This window comes from Scyliorhinus torazame, chromosome 4 (assembly GCF_047496885.1).
Source record: "Scyliorhinus torazame isolate Kashiwa2021f chromosome 4, sScyTor2.1, whole genome shotgun sequence".
Lineage (NCBI taxonomy): Eukaryota > Metazoa > Chordata > Chondrichthyes > Carcharhiniformes > Scyliorhinidae > Scyliorhinus > Scyliorhinus torazame.
This window is the reverse complement of record NC_092710.1, coordinates 111,794,807-111,806,630: the sequence shown is the minus strand read 5'-3', so window position 1 is coordinate 111,806,630 and position 11,824 is coordinate 111,794,807. Positions and strand designations below refer to the sequence as shown.

Below are 11,824 nucleotides of genomic sequence, written 5' to 3'. Positions count from 1 at the left end.
TGGAACGCATCGGGGAGGACCTCCTGCCAGCGGGAGACCGGGAGATTCCTAGACCGAAGGGCCATCAGGACGGCCTTCCAGACCGTCCCGTTCTCCCTCTCCACCTGCCCGTTTCCCCGGGGGTTGTAGCTGGTCGTCCTGTTCGAGGCGATGCCCTTGCTGAGCAGGAACTGACGCAGCTCATCACTCGTAAAGGAGGATCCCCGATCGCTGTAGGTGGGGAAACAGAACAGGGTGAAAAGACTGTGCAGGGCTTTAATTACCGTGGCAGAAGTCATGTCGGGGCATGGGATGGTGAACGGGAAAGGGGAGTGCTCATCAATGATATTGAGAAAGTACACATTGCGGTCAGTGGAGGGGAGGGGCCCTTTGAAGTCCATGCTGAGGCGCTCAAAGGAGCGGGAGACCTTCACCAGATGCGCTCTATCTGGCCGGTAGAAGTGCGGCTTGCACTCGGCGCAGACTTGGCCGTCCCTGGTCACGGTCCTGACCTCCTCGATGGAGTAGGGCAGGTTGCGGGCCTTGATAAAATGGAAGAACCGGGTGACCCCCGGGTGGCAGAGGTCATTGTGGAGAGCCCGGAGTCGGTCTACCTGTGCGCTGGCACATGTACCGCGGGATAGGGCATCTGGGGGCTCATTGAACTTCCCCGGGCGATACAAGATCTTATAGTTATAGGTGGAGAGCTCGATCCTCCACCTCAAGATCTTGTCGTTCTTGATCTTACCCCGCTGTGTATTGCTAAACATGAAGGCAACCGACCGTTGGTCAGTGAGGAGAGTGAATCTCCTCAGTGGGCATAATATGAGAAGAACCCCAGGCATCGTTTCAGGGCCTTGGGGCAGCGGGGGAGGGGGAGTTCCAGGAGGGGGGCACATGCGGTCGGAGTCGGGCCCTAGGACTCCATTTTCCACAATGCAGCCAAGAATGGCAAAGCGGTTGGTGCGGAAAACACATTTCTCCATATTGTAGGTGAGGTTAAGGAGTTTAGCGGTATGGAGGAATTTCTGGAGATTCGGTTCGTGGTCCTGCTGGTCGTGGCCGCAGATGGTGACATTACCTAGGTACGGGAACGTGGCCCGCAGCCCGTATTGGTCAACCATTCGGTCCATCCCTCGCTGGAAGACCGAGACCTCATTGGTGATGCCGAAGGGAACTCTCAGGAAGTGATAGAGGCGGCCATCTGCTTCGATCGCAATGTATTGGCTGTCCTCCGGGCGGATGGGGAGCTGGTGGTAGGCGGACTTCAAGTCAACTGTGGAGAAGACTCGATACTGCGCAATCTGATTGCCCATGTCAGATATGCGGGGGAGGGGGTACGCATCGAGCTGCATGTACCGGTTGATGGTCTGACTGTAGTCGATGACCACCCGGTGTTTCTCCCCAGTCTTCACCACCACTACTTGAGCTCTCCAGGGGCTGTTACTGGCCTCAATGATCCCCTCCCGCAGAAGCCGTTGGACCTCCGACCTGATAAAGGTCCTGTTCTGTGCACTGTACCGTCTGCTCCTCGTGGCGATGGGTTTACAGTCCGGGGTGAGGTTTGCGAAAAGTGAGGGCGGATCGACCTTAAGGGTCGTGAGGGCAAAGACGGTGAGGGGGGGGGGCAGGGGTCCGCCGAATTTCAAAGTAAGGCTTTGGAGGTGGCACTGAAAATTGAGACCTAGTAACAGGGCAGCGCAGAGATGGGGGAGGACGTAGAGCCTGAAGTTGCTGAACTCTACGCCCTGTACCGAGAAGGTCGTGACGCAGTACCCCCGGATCTGTACGGAATGGGATCCGGAGGCCAGGGAGATTTTCTGGGTAACGGGGTGTACCGGGAGGGAGCAGCGCCTTACCGTAGTAGGGTGGATGAAGCTCTCTGTGCTCCCGGAGTCGAAGAGGCAGGTCATCTCGTGCCCGTTGATCCTTACAGTTGTCGTAGCGGTCGCGAGGTTGCGGGGCCGAGACTGATCGAGGGTGATGGAGACGAGCTGCGGAAGATGTTGGGAGTTGTTGGGCTGATCGGCGGTGGCGGTGGCATCGGCGGCCTGCGAATGGCCAGACGCGCAGGGGTCCGGAGGCACGGTCCAAGATGGCGCCAAAGATGGCGGCATCCACGGGCCGCACGTGGGAGGTGTAGCGGTGCTGGGCCTGGAAACGGCCGCGACCAATCGGGCCTGGCAAACGGAGACCAAGTGGCCCTTCTTGCCACACCCGTTGCAGGTCGCGCTCCTCGCTGGGCTGCGCTGCCTGGGGTGTTTGCTCTGGCCACAAAAATAGCATTTGGGCCCTCCAGAGTTGGCTGGCTGCCGCGCGGCGCAGGCTTGCGGTGTACCCGGGTCGGATGATGGTGGGGCCAATGACGACAACGGGGGTGCGGCACGGTCGGGGGTGTAGGCCTCCAGGTTACAGGAGGCCACTTCTAGGGAATTGGCAAGCTGCACAGTCTCTGCAAGGTCGAGCGTACCCCCTTCCAATAACCGCTGGTGAACATAATTAGACTTAATGCCGTGACATAGGCGTCTCTGATCAGCAGCTCCGTGTGTTGGACTGCCGACACCACCTGGCAATTAGAGTTCCTCCCAAGCATCCGCAGAGCACGCAAGAAATCGTCCTGAGACTCCCCCGGGAGTTGCCGTCTCGTGGCCAGGAGGTGCCTGGCGAACACTTGATTCACAGTCCTGATGTACTGTCCTTTTAGTAGCGCCATCGCTTCCGTGTAGGTGGGAGTGTCCCGAATGAGGGGAAAAACTTGTGGGCTCACCCGTGCGTAGAGGATCTGGAGCTTCTGCTGGTCTGAGAGGGCTTCTGTGGATGCTCCGAGGTATCCTTCAAAGCAGGCTAGCCAGTGCTCGACGGTGGCTGTGGCGTCGGCTGCGTGAGGGTTCAGCTCCAGGTGATCAGGCTTGATTAAGACATTCATCTCTAAAATTCTAGTGCAATAAATTGATGTACCATCAACGACCACGAGATGAAAATGCTGAAACTATTGAGGCTTTATTCCATAGATGTTGAGCCTCCTGCAGCTGGAACCAGAATGGAGGCAGTGCAGGAGAGCATACACTTTTATACAGCGCCTGCTGGGAGGAGCCAGCAGGCTGGGATTTACTGTGTTAACTGTAGTACAGTGGCAGTACCGTAATACACGTAGTGTGTGACCAGTGGTGTTTACCACAATAGGGAGTGGACAGGAGAATAGAGGTGAGGCTAAGATGAGATCAACCATGATCGTATTGAATTGTGGAGTGGGCTCAAGGGGCTGAATTGGCTAGTCCTGCTCTTAGTTCTTATGTTCTTACGTTGTCTGGGCCCTAAGCTCTGGAATGTTCTCCCTAAACCTCCCCGCCTCGCCTCTCCTTTTGCCCAGCTGTACAATTAACTCCTTCGTGGCTCAGTGTCAAATATTGTTTGCCGTAGCTCCTGTCCTGGGATGTGTTTTATACATTAAAGGCTCTGCATAAATGCAAAGCTTTTGTTGTGACCTAAGGTAGGGTGTTGTGTTTGAATATTCATTTTTACGGGATGCGGCCTTCGCTGGCTCAGCCAGCATTTTTTGCCCATCCTGATCTGATTCCTGAGCCGGCCCCTTCAAAGCTGACACCCACCTGGAAACCTGAGATCCTTGTTACTGAAGAGAAAGGAGCAACGATCAGGGGAAGCTAACGGCAAAATAAAAAGATTTACTGACTGGGGAAGTGCGCAAGAAATAAAAGCAAACAACAGCACCAATAAATGAGAGCAGGTTCCTGATCAATCATGACCTGACTCGGTTAAATGTGAAAACAAATTTAACAATTTAGGCTTTGCAGCAGATAAGGTTACTTTTTTAATATTTAATTCGTTTCAGTGTCTTGTTACAACAATTATTTCAAGGGACAGCAGCCTTGCCAAAAGGTTTGTAAAACCCGTTCTATTTGTCTGATGGTGCCCATGTTGGAGTGAAATTATCGCCAGAACGTTCTTCATTCTTCATTCCCTCTCCTCCTAGCCCGGATGAGGTTTGCGAAGAAGATTTCCCGCGCACGTCACCTGTCAAACAACAACCAGCATTTATTTAATGTGGTAAAATTTTCACAAGAGAGTAATGCAAAATAAAGCGAAGGTGACTAACACGGTTAAAAAGGCAAGTCTAAAGGCTTTGGGCGGGATTCTCCCGTCGCCAATGCTGGAATCGCGTTCGGCGATCGGCCGGAGAATCAACGTTGGCGCCGAAATCGGGGGCGGCGCCGCTTTTGCGATGCTCCGCCCCGTCCACAGCAGCGTACACTAAGAGTATGCCACACGCCATACAGACGGCCTCAGGACGTTACCCGAGGCCCTCCCCCCAGGTGCTCTGCCCCCGACCGGACGGGTTCCCGACACCGTGGGTCTCTCATGCTATTGTCGGGAACTGGGAGTGGCGGCTGTGGACTCAATCGCCACAGTCGGGGGAGAGCCGATCCGCGGGCAGGGGGGGCTTTGGCATGGGCTGGGGGCACTGTTAGGGGGTGGTCCGGGGGTCGCGAGCTGACCAAAGTGGGGGCACTATTTGGCGCCATGTTGCAAGGCACGGCCACGGACCCAGCAATCCTCCGGCCGTATCGGCAGCTAGTGCCGGGTGCTCTATGTTGCCTGCCTGCTAGCCCCCCACCAAACGGAGGATCAGTGGCCGTTTTGCGCCAATATTTCGGTCGTAAAACACCACCATTCCCACGCCGGCATCAGGACATAGCCTGAAAATCGGTGAATCCAGCCCTTTGTGACTCAATGCGCCAAGCATTCGCAATAAGGTAGGTGAATTAACTGCGCAAACAGATATAAACGGTTCTGGCATCGTTGCAATTACGGAGACTTGTCGGCAGGGTTACCAAGGATGGGAGCTGAACATCCGGAGGTTTTCATTATTTCGGAAGGACAGACAAAAAGGGAAAGGAGGTGGGGTAGCGTTGGTAGTGAAAGAGGGAATCAATGCAATAGTGAGGAAGGATATCAGCTCAGAAAGTCATGATGTGGAATCTGTATGGATGGAGATAAGAAACACCAAGGGGCAGAAAACCTTGTTGGGGGTTGTCTATGAGCCACCAAACAGTAGAGGCGATATAAGAGATGGTATAAACAATAAATCAGAGATGCATGCAATAAGGGGACAACTGTAATCAAGGATGACTTTAATTTACACACAGACTGGACTAACCAAGCTAGCTATGGTATAGTGGAGGAGCAGTTCCTGGATTGAGTATATGATGTTCTCTTTAGTCCAGTTGAGGAACCAACCAGAGAACAGGCTATTCTGGACTGGGTGCTATGCAATGAGAAAGGATTGATTAACAATCTTGTTTTCCTTGGGGAAGAGTGACCATGATATGATATTGCTCATCAAAATGGAGAATAAAATTGTTGATTCCAAAACTGGGGTCCTGAATCTAAATAAAGGGAACTATGAGGTGCATATTGGCGAGGATAGATTGGGGAAACCTTCTGAAGGGGTTGACAGTGGATAGCCATTGGTTGATATTTAAAGAACGTGTGCATGAATTACAATAATTATTCATTCCTGTCAGGCGCGGAAATAAAAGAAGAAAGGTGGCTCAACCACACCTTACCAAAGAAATTAGTGATAATATTAAATCCAAAGATGATATAAAATTACCATAAAGAGCAGCAAGCCCAGGATTGAGAGCATTCCGCAATTAATAACCCCACTATTTAAAAAGGGAGGGAGAGAAAAAATATTGATGAAGAGGGAAAATAGAGCACGAGTAAAATTGCAGGGAAGATAGAAACTGACCGTGAAAGCTTCTATAAATGTGTGAAGACAAAGAATTAGTAAAGACAAATGTCCCTTACAATCAGAAGCCAGGGAAATGATAAAGAGGAACAAAGAAATGGCAGAAGAATTGAACACATACTTTGGTTCTGTCTTCACAAACGAGGGCACAAATAACCTCCCAGAAATGTTAGGGAACAAAGGGCCTAGTGGGAGGGCGGAATTGAAGGAAATGGTGCTGGGAAAATTAATGCGGTGAAAGGCTAATAAATCACCAGGGCCTGATAATCTACATCCTAGAGTATTGAAGGAAGTGCCCCTGGAAATATTGGATGCAGTGGGAGGCATCTTCCAGAATTTTGGAGCAGTTCCTACAGATTGGAGTGTGGCGAATATAACCCCACTATTTACAAAGGGAGGGAGAGAAAAATGGGAGAATGACGGACCGGTTATTCTGACAGCAGTAGTGGCTCCGTCACTGAGAAGCTCGGTCACTGAGAAGCTCGGTCACTGAGCAGCTCCGTCACTGAGAAGCTCGGTCACTGAGAAGCTCCGTCACTGAGAAGCTCCGTCACTGAGAAGCTCCGTCACTGAGAAGCTCGGTCACTGAGAAGCTCGGTCACTGAGAAGCTCGGTCACTGAGAAGCTCCGTCCCTGAGAAGCTCGGTCACTGAGAAGCTCCGTCACTGAGAAGCTCCGTCACTGAGAAGCTCCGTCACTGAGACGCTCCGTCACTGAGAAGCTCCGTCACTGAGACGCTCCGTCACTGAGAAGCTCCGTCACTGAGAAGCTCCGTCACTGAGAAGCTCCGTCACTGAGAAGCTCCGTCACTGAGAAGCTCCGTCACTGAGAAGCTCCGTCACTGAGAAGCTCGGTCACTGAGAAGCTCCGTCACTGAGAAGCTCCGTCACTGAGAAGCTCCGTCACTGAGACGCTCCGTCACTGAGAAGCTCCGTCACTGAGAAGCTCGGTCACTGAGAAGCTCCGTCACTGAGAAGCTCCGTCACTGAGAAGCTCCGTCACTGAGAAGCTCCGTCACTGAGAAGCTCCGTCACTGAGAAGCTCCGTCACTGAGAAGCTCCGTCACTGAGAAGCTCGGTCACTGAGAAGCTCGGTCACTGAGAAGCTCCGTCACTGAGAAGCTCCGTCACTGAGAAGCTCCGTCACTGAGAAGCTCCGTCACTGAGAAGCTCCGTCACTGAGAAGCTCCGTCACTGAGAAGCTCGGTCACTGAGCAGCTCCGTCACTGAGAAGCTCGGTCACTGAGAAGCTCCGTCACTGAGACGCTCGGTCACTGAGAAGCTCGGTCACTGAGAAGCTCCGTCACTGAGAAGCTCCGTCACTGAGAAGCTCCGTCACTGAGCAGCTCCGTCACTGAGAAGCTCCGTCACTGAGAAGCTCCGTCACTGAGAAGCTCCGTCACTGAGAAGCTCGGTCACTGAGAAGCTCCGTCACTGAGAAGCTCCGTCACTGAGAAGCTCCGTCACCGAGAAGCTCCGTCACCGAGAAGCTCCGTCACCGAGAAGCTCCGTCACCGAGAAGCTCCGTCACTGAGACGCTCGGTCACTGAGAAGCTCCGTCACTGAGAAGCTCGGTCACCGAGAAGCTCCGTCACTGAGAAGCTCCGTCACTGAGAAGCTCCGTCACTGAGAAGCTCCGTCACTGAGAAGCTCCGTCACTGAGAAGCTCCGTCACTGAGAAGCTCCGTCACTGAGACGTTCCGTCACTGAGAAGCTCGGTCACTGAGAAGCTCCGTCACTGAGACGTTCCGTCACTGAGACGCTCGGTCACTGAGCAGCTCCGTCACTGAGAAGCTCGGTCACTGAGAAGCTCCGTCACTGAGACGCTCGGTCACTGAGAAGCTCGGTCACTGAGAAGCTCCGTCACTGAGAAGCTCCGTCACTGAGAAGCTCCGTCACTGAGCAGCTCCGTCACTGAGAAGCTCCGTCACTGAGAAGCTCCGTCACTGAGAAGCTCCGTCACTGAGAAGCTCGGTCACTGAGAAGCTCCGTCACTGAGAAGCTCCGTCACTGAGAAGCTCCGTCACCGAGAAGCTCCGTCACCGAGAAGCTCCGTCACCGAGAAGCTCCGTCACCGAGAAGCTCCGTCACTGAGACGCTCGGTCACTGAGAAGCTCCGTCACTGAGAAGCTCCGTCACTGAGAAGCTCCGTCACTGAGAAGCTCCGTCACTGAGAAGCTCCGTGACTGAGAAGCTCCGTCACTGAGAAGCTCCGTCACTGAGACGCTCCGTCACTGAGAAGCTCGGTCACTGAGAAGCTCCGTCACTGAGAAGCTCCGTCACTGAGAAGCTCGGTCACTGAGAAGCTCCGTCACCGAGAAGCTCCGTCACTGAGAAGCTCCGTCACTGAGACGCTCCGTCACTGAGACGCTCCGTCACTGAGACGCTCCGTCACTGAGAAGCTCGGTCACTGAGAAGCTCGGTCACTGAGAAGCTCCGTCACTGAGAAGCTCCGTCACTGAGAAGCTCCGTCACTGAGAAGCTCCGTCACTGAGAAGCTCCGTCACTGAGAAGCTCCGTCACTGAGAAGCTCGGTCACTGAGAAGCTCCGTCACTGAGAAGCTCCGTCACTGAGAAGCTCCGTCACTGAGAAGCTCGGTCACTGAGACGCTCCGTCACTGAGAAGCTCGGTCACTGGGAAGCTCCGTCACTGGGAAGCTCCGTCACTGGGAAGCTCGGTCACTGGGAAGCTCCGTCACTGAGAAGCTCGCTCACTGAGAAGCTCCGTCACCGAGAAGCTCCGTCACTGAGAAGCTCCGTCACTGAGAAGCTCCGTCACTGAGAAGCTCCGTCACTGAGAAGCTCCGTCACTGAGAAGCTCGGTCACTGAGACGCTCCGTCACTGAGAAGCTCGGTCACTGGGAAGCTCCGTCACTGAGAAGCTCCGTCACTGAGAAGCTCGGTCACTGAGAAGCTCCGTCACTGAGAAGCTCCGTCACTGAGAAGCTCGGTCACTGAGACGCTCGGTCACTGAGAAGCTCCGTCACTGAGAAGCTCCGTCACTGAGAAGCTCCGTCACTGAGAAGCTCCGTCACTGAGAAGCTCCGTCACTGAGAAGCTCCGTCACTGAGAAGCTCCGTCACTGAGAAGCTCCGTCACTGAGAAGCTCCGTCACCGCGAAGCTCCGTCACCGGGAAGCTCCGTCACCGAGAAGCTCCGTCACCGAGAAGCTCCGTCACCGAGAAGCTCCGTCACCGAGAAGCTCCGTCACTGAGAAGCTCCGTCACTGAGAAGCTCCGTCACTGAGAAGCTCCGTCACTGAGAAGCTCCGTCACTGAGAAGCTCCGTCACTGAGAAACTCCGTCACTGAGAAGCTCCGTCACTGAGAAGCTCCGTCACTGAGAAGCTCGGTCACTGAGACGCTCCGTCACCGAGAAGCTCCGTCACTGAGAAGCTCGGTCACTGAGAAGCTCCGTCACTGAGAAGCTCCGTCACTGAGAAGCTCCGTCACCGAGAAGCTCCGTCACTGAGAAGCTCCGTCACTGAGAAGCTCCGTCACTGAGAAGCTCCGTCACTGAGAAGCTCCGTCACTGAGAAGCTCCGTCACTGAGAAGCTCCGTCACTGAGAAGCTCCGTCACTGAGAAGCTCCGTCACTGAGAAGCTCCGTCACTGAGAAGCTCCGTCACTGAGAAGCTCCGTCACTGAGAAGCTCGGTCACTGAGAAGCTCCGTCACTGAGAAGCTCCGTCACTGAGAAGCTCCGTCACCGCGAAGCTCCGTCACCGGGAAGCTCCGTCACCGAGAAGCTCCGTCACCGAGAAGCTCCGTCACCGAGAAGCTCCGTCACCGAGAAGCTCCGTCACTGAGAAGCTCCGTCACTGAGAAGCTCCGTCACTGAGACGCTCCGTCACCGAGAAGCTCCGTCACCGAGAAGCTCGGTCACTGAGAAGCTCGGTCACTGAGAAGCTCCGTCACTGAGAAGCTCCGTCACTGAGAAGCTCCGTCACTGAGAAGCTCCGTCACTGAGAAGCTCCGTCACTGAGACGCTCCGTCACTGAGAAGCTCCGTCACTGAGACGCTCCGTCACTGAGAAGCTCCGTCACTGAGAAGCTCCGTCACTGAGAAGCTCGGTCACTGAGAAGCTCCGTCACTGAGAAGCTCCGTCACTGAGAAGCTCCGTCACTGAGACGCTCCGTCACTGAGAAGCTCCGTCACTGAGACGCTCGGTCACTGAGAAGCTCCGTCACTGAGAAGCTCCGTCACTGAGAAGCTCGGTCACTGAGAAGCTCCGTCACTGAGAAGCTCCGTCACTGAGAAGCTCCGTCACTGAGACGCTCCGTCACTGAGAAGCTCCGTCACTGAGAAGCTCCGTCACTGAGAAGCTCGGTCACTGAGAAGCTCGGTCACTGAGAAGCTCCGTCACTGAGAAGCTCGGTCACTGAGAAGCTCCGTCACCGAGAAGCTCCGTCACCGAGAAGCTCCGTCACTGAGAAGCTCGGTCACTGAGAAGCTCCGTCACTGAGAAGCTCCGTCACTGAGAAGCTCGGTCACTGAGACGCTCCGTCACCGAGAAGCTCCGTCACCGAGAAGCTCCGTCACTGAGAAGCTCGGTCACTGAGAAGCTCCGTCACTGAGAAGCTCCGTCACTGAGAAGCTCGGTCACTGAGAAGCTCCGTCACTGAGAAGCTCCGTCACTGAGAAGCTCCGTCACTGAGAAGCTCCGTCACTGAGAAGCTCCGTCACCGAGAAGCTCCTTTACGCGAAGCTCCGTCACCGAGAAGCTCGGTCACTGAGAAGCTCCGTCACTGAGAAGCTCCGTCACTGAGAAGCTCCGTCACTGAGACGCTCGGTCACTGAGAAGCTCCGTCACCGAGAAGCTCGGTCACCGAGAAGCTCGGTCACCGAGAAGCTCGGTCACTGAGAAGCTCCGTCACTGAGAAGCTCCGTCACTGAGAAGCTCCGTCACTGAGAAGCTCCGTCACTGAGAAGCTCCGTCACTGAGAAGCTCGGTCACTGAGACGCTCCGTCACTGAGAAGCTCCGTCACTGAGACGCTCCGTCACTGAGACGCTCGGTCACTGAGAAGCTCGGTCACTGAGAAGCTCCGTCACTGAGAAGCTCGGTCACTGAGAAGCTCCGTCACTGAGAAGCTCCGTCACTGAGAAGCTCCGTCACTGAGAAGCTCCGTCACTGAGAAGCTCCGTCACTGAGAAGCTCCGTCACTGAGAAGCTCGGTCACTGAGAAGCTCCGTCACTGAGAAGCTCCGTCACTGAGAAGCTCGGTCACTGGGAAGCTCCGTCACTGGGAAGCTCCGTCACTGGGAAGCTCGGTCACTGAGAAGCTCCGTCACTGAGAAGCTCCGTCACTGAGAAGCTCCGTCACTGAGAAGCTCCGTCACTGAGAAGCTCCGTCACTGAGAAGCTCCGTCACTGAGAAGCTCCGTCACTGAGAAGCTCCGTCACTGAGACGCTCCGTCACTGAGAAGCTCGGTCACTGAGAAGCTCCGTCACTGAGAAGCTCGGTCACTGAGAAGCTCCGTCACTGAGAAGCTCCGTCACTGAGAAGCTCCGTCACTGAGAAGCTCCGTCACTGAGAAGCTCCGTCACTGAGAAGCTCGGTCACTGAGAAGCTCGGTCACCGAGAAGCTCCGTCACCGAGAAGCTCCGTCACCGCGAAGCTCCGTCACCGGGAAGCTCCGTCACCGAGAAGCTCCGTCACCGAGAAGCTCCGTCACCGAGAAGCTCCGTCACCGAGAAGCTCCGTCACCGAGAAGCTCCGTCACCGAGAAGCTCCGTCACCGAGAAGCTCCGTCACCGAGAAGCTCCGTCACCGAGAAGCTCGGTCACCGAGAAGCTCCGTCACGGAGACGCTCCGTCACTGAGAAGCTCGGTCACTGAGAAGCTCCGTCACTGAGAAGCTCCGTCACTGAGAAGCTCCGTCACTGAGAAGCTCGGTCACTGAGAAGCTCGGTCACTGAGAAGCTCGGTCACTGAGAAGCTCCGTCACTGAGAAGCTCCGTCACTGAGAAGCTCGGTCACTGAGAAGCTCCGTCACTGAGAAGCTCCGTCACTGAGACGCTCCGTCACTGAGAAGCTCGGTCACTGAGAAGCTCCGTCACTGAGAAGCTCCGTCACTG

At 55.0% G+C, this 11,824-nt stretch overlaps 1 long non-coding RNA gene across 1 annotated transcript in view; it reads right to left on the bottom strand.

Annotated features, from left to right (window-relative positions):
* Positions 1-3,831: 3,831 nt before the first annotated feature.
* Positions 3,832-11,824, bottom strand: part of LOC140410421 (uncharacterized) — a 46,527-nt gene continuing 38,534 nt past the window's right edge. The window contains exon 3 of the long non-coding RNA XR_011940644.1: positions 3,832-4,011. This is a non-coding gene — a long non-coding RNA (uncharacterized lncRNA). The remainder of the gene's footprint in view (positions 4,012-11,824) is intronic.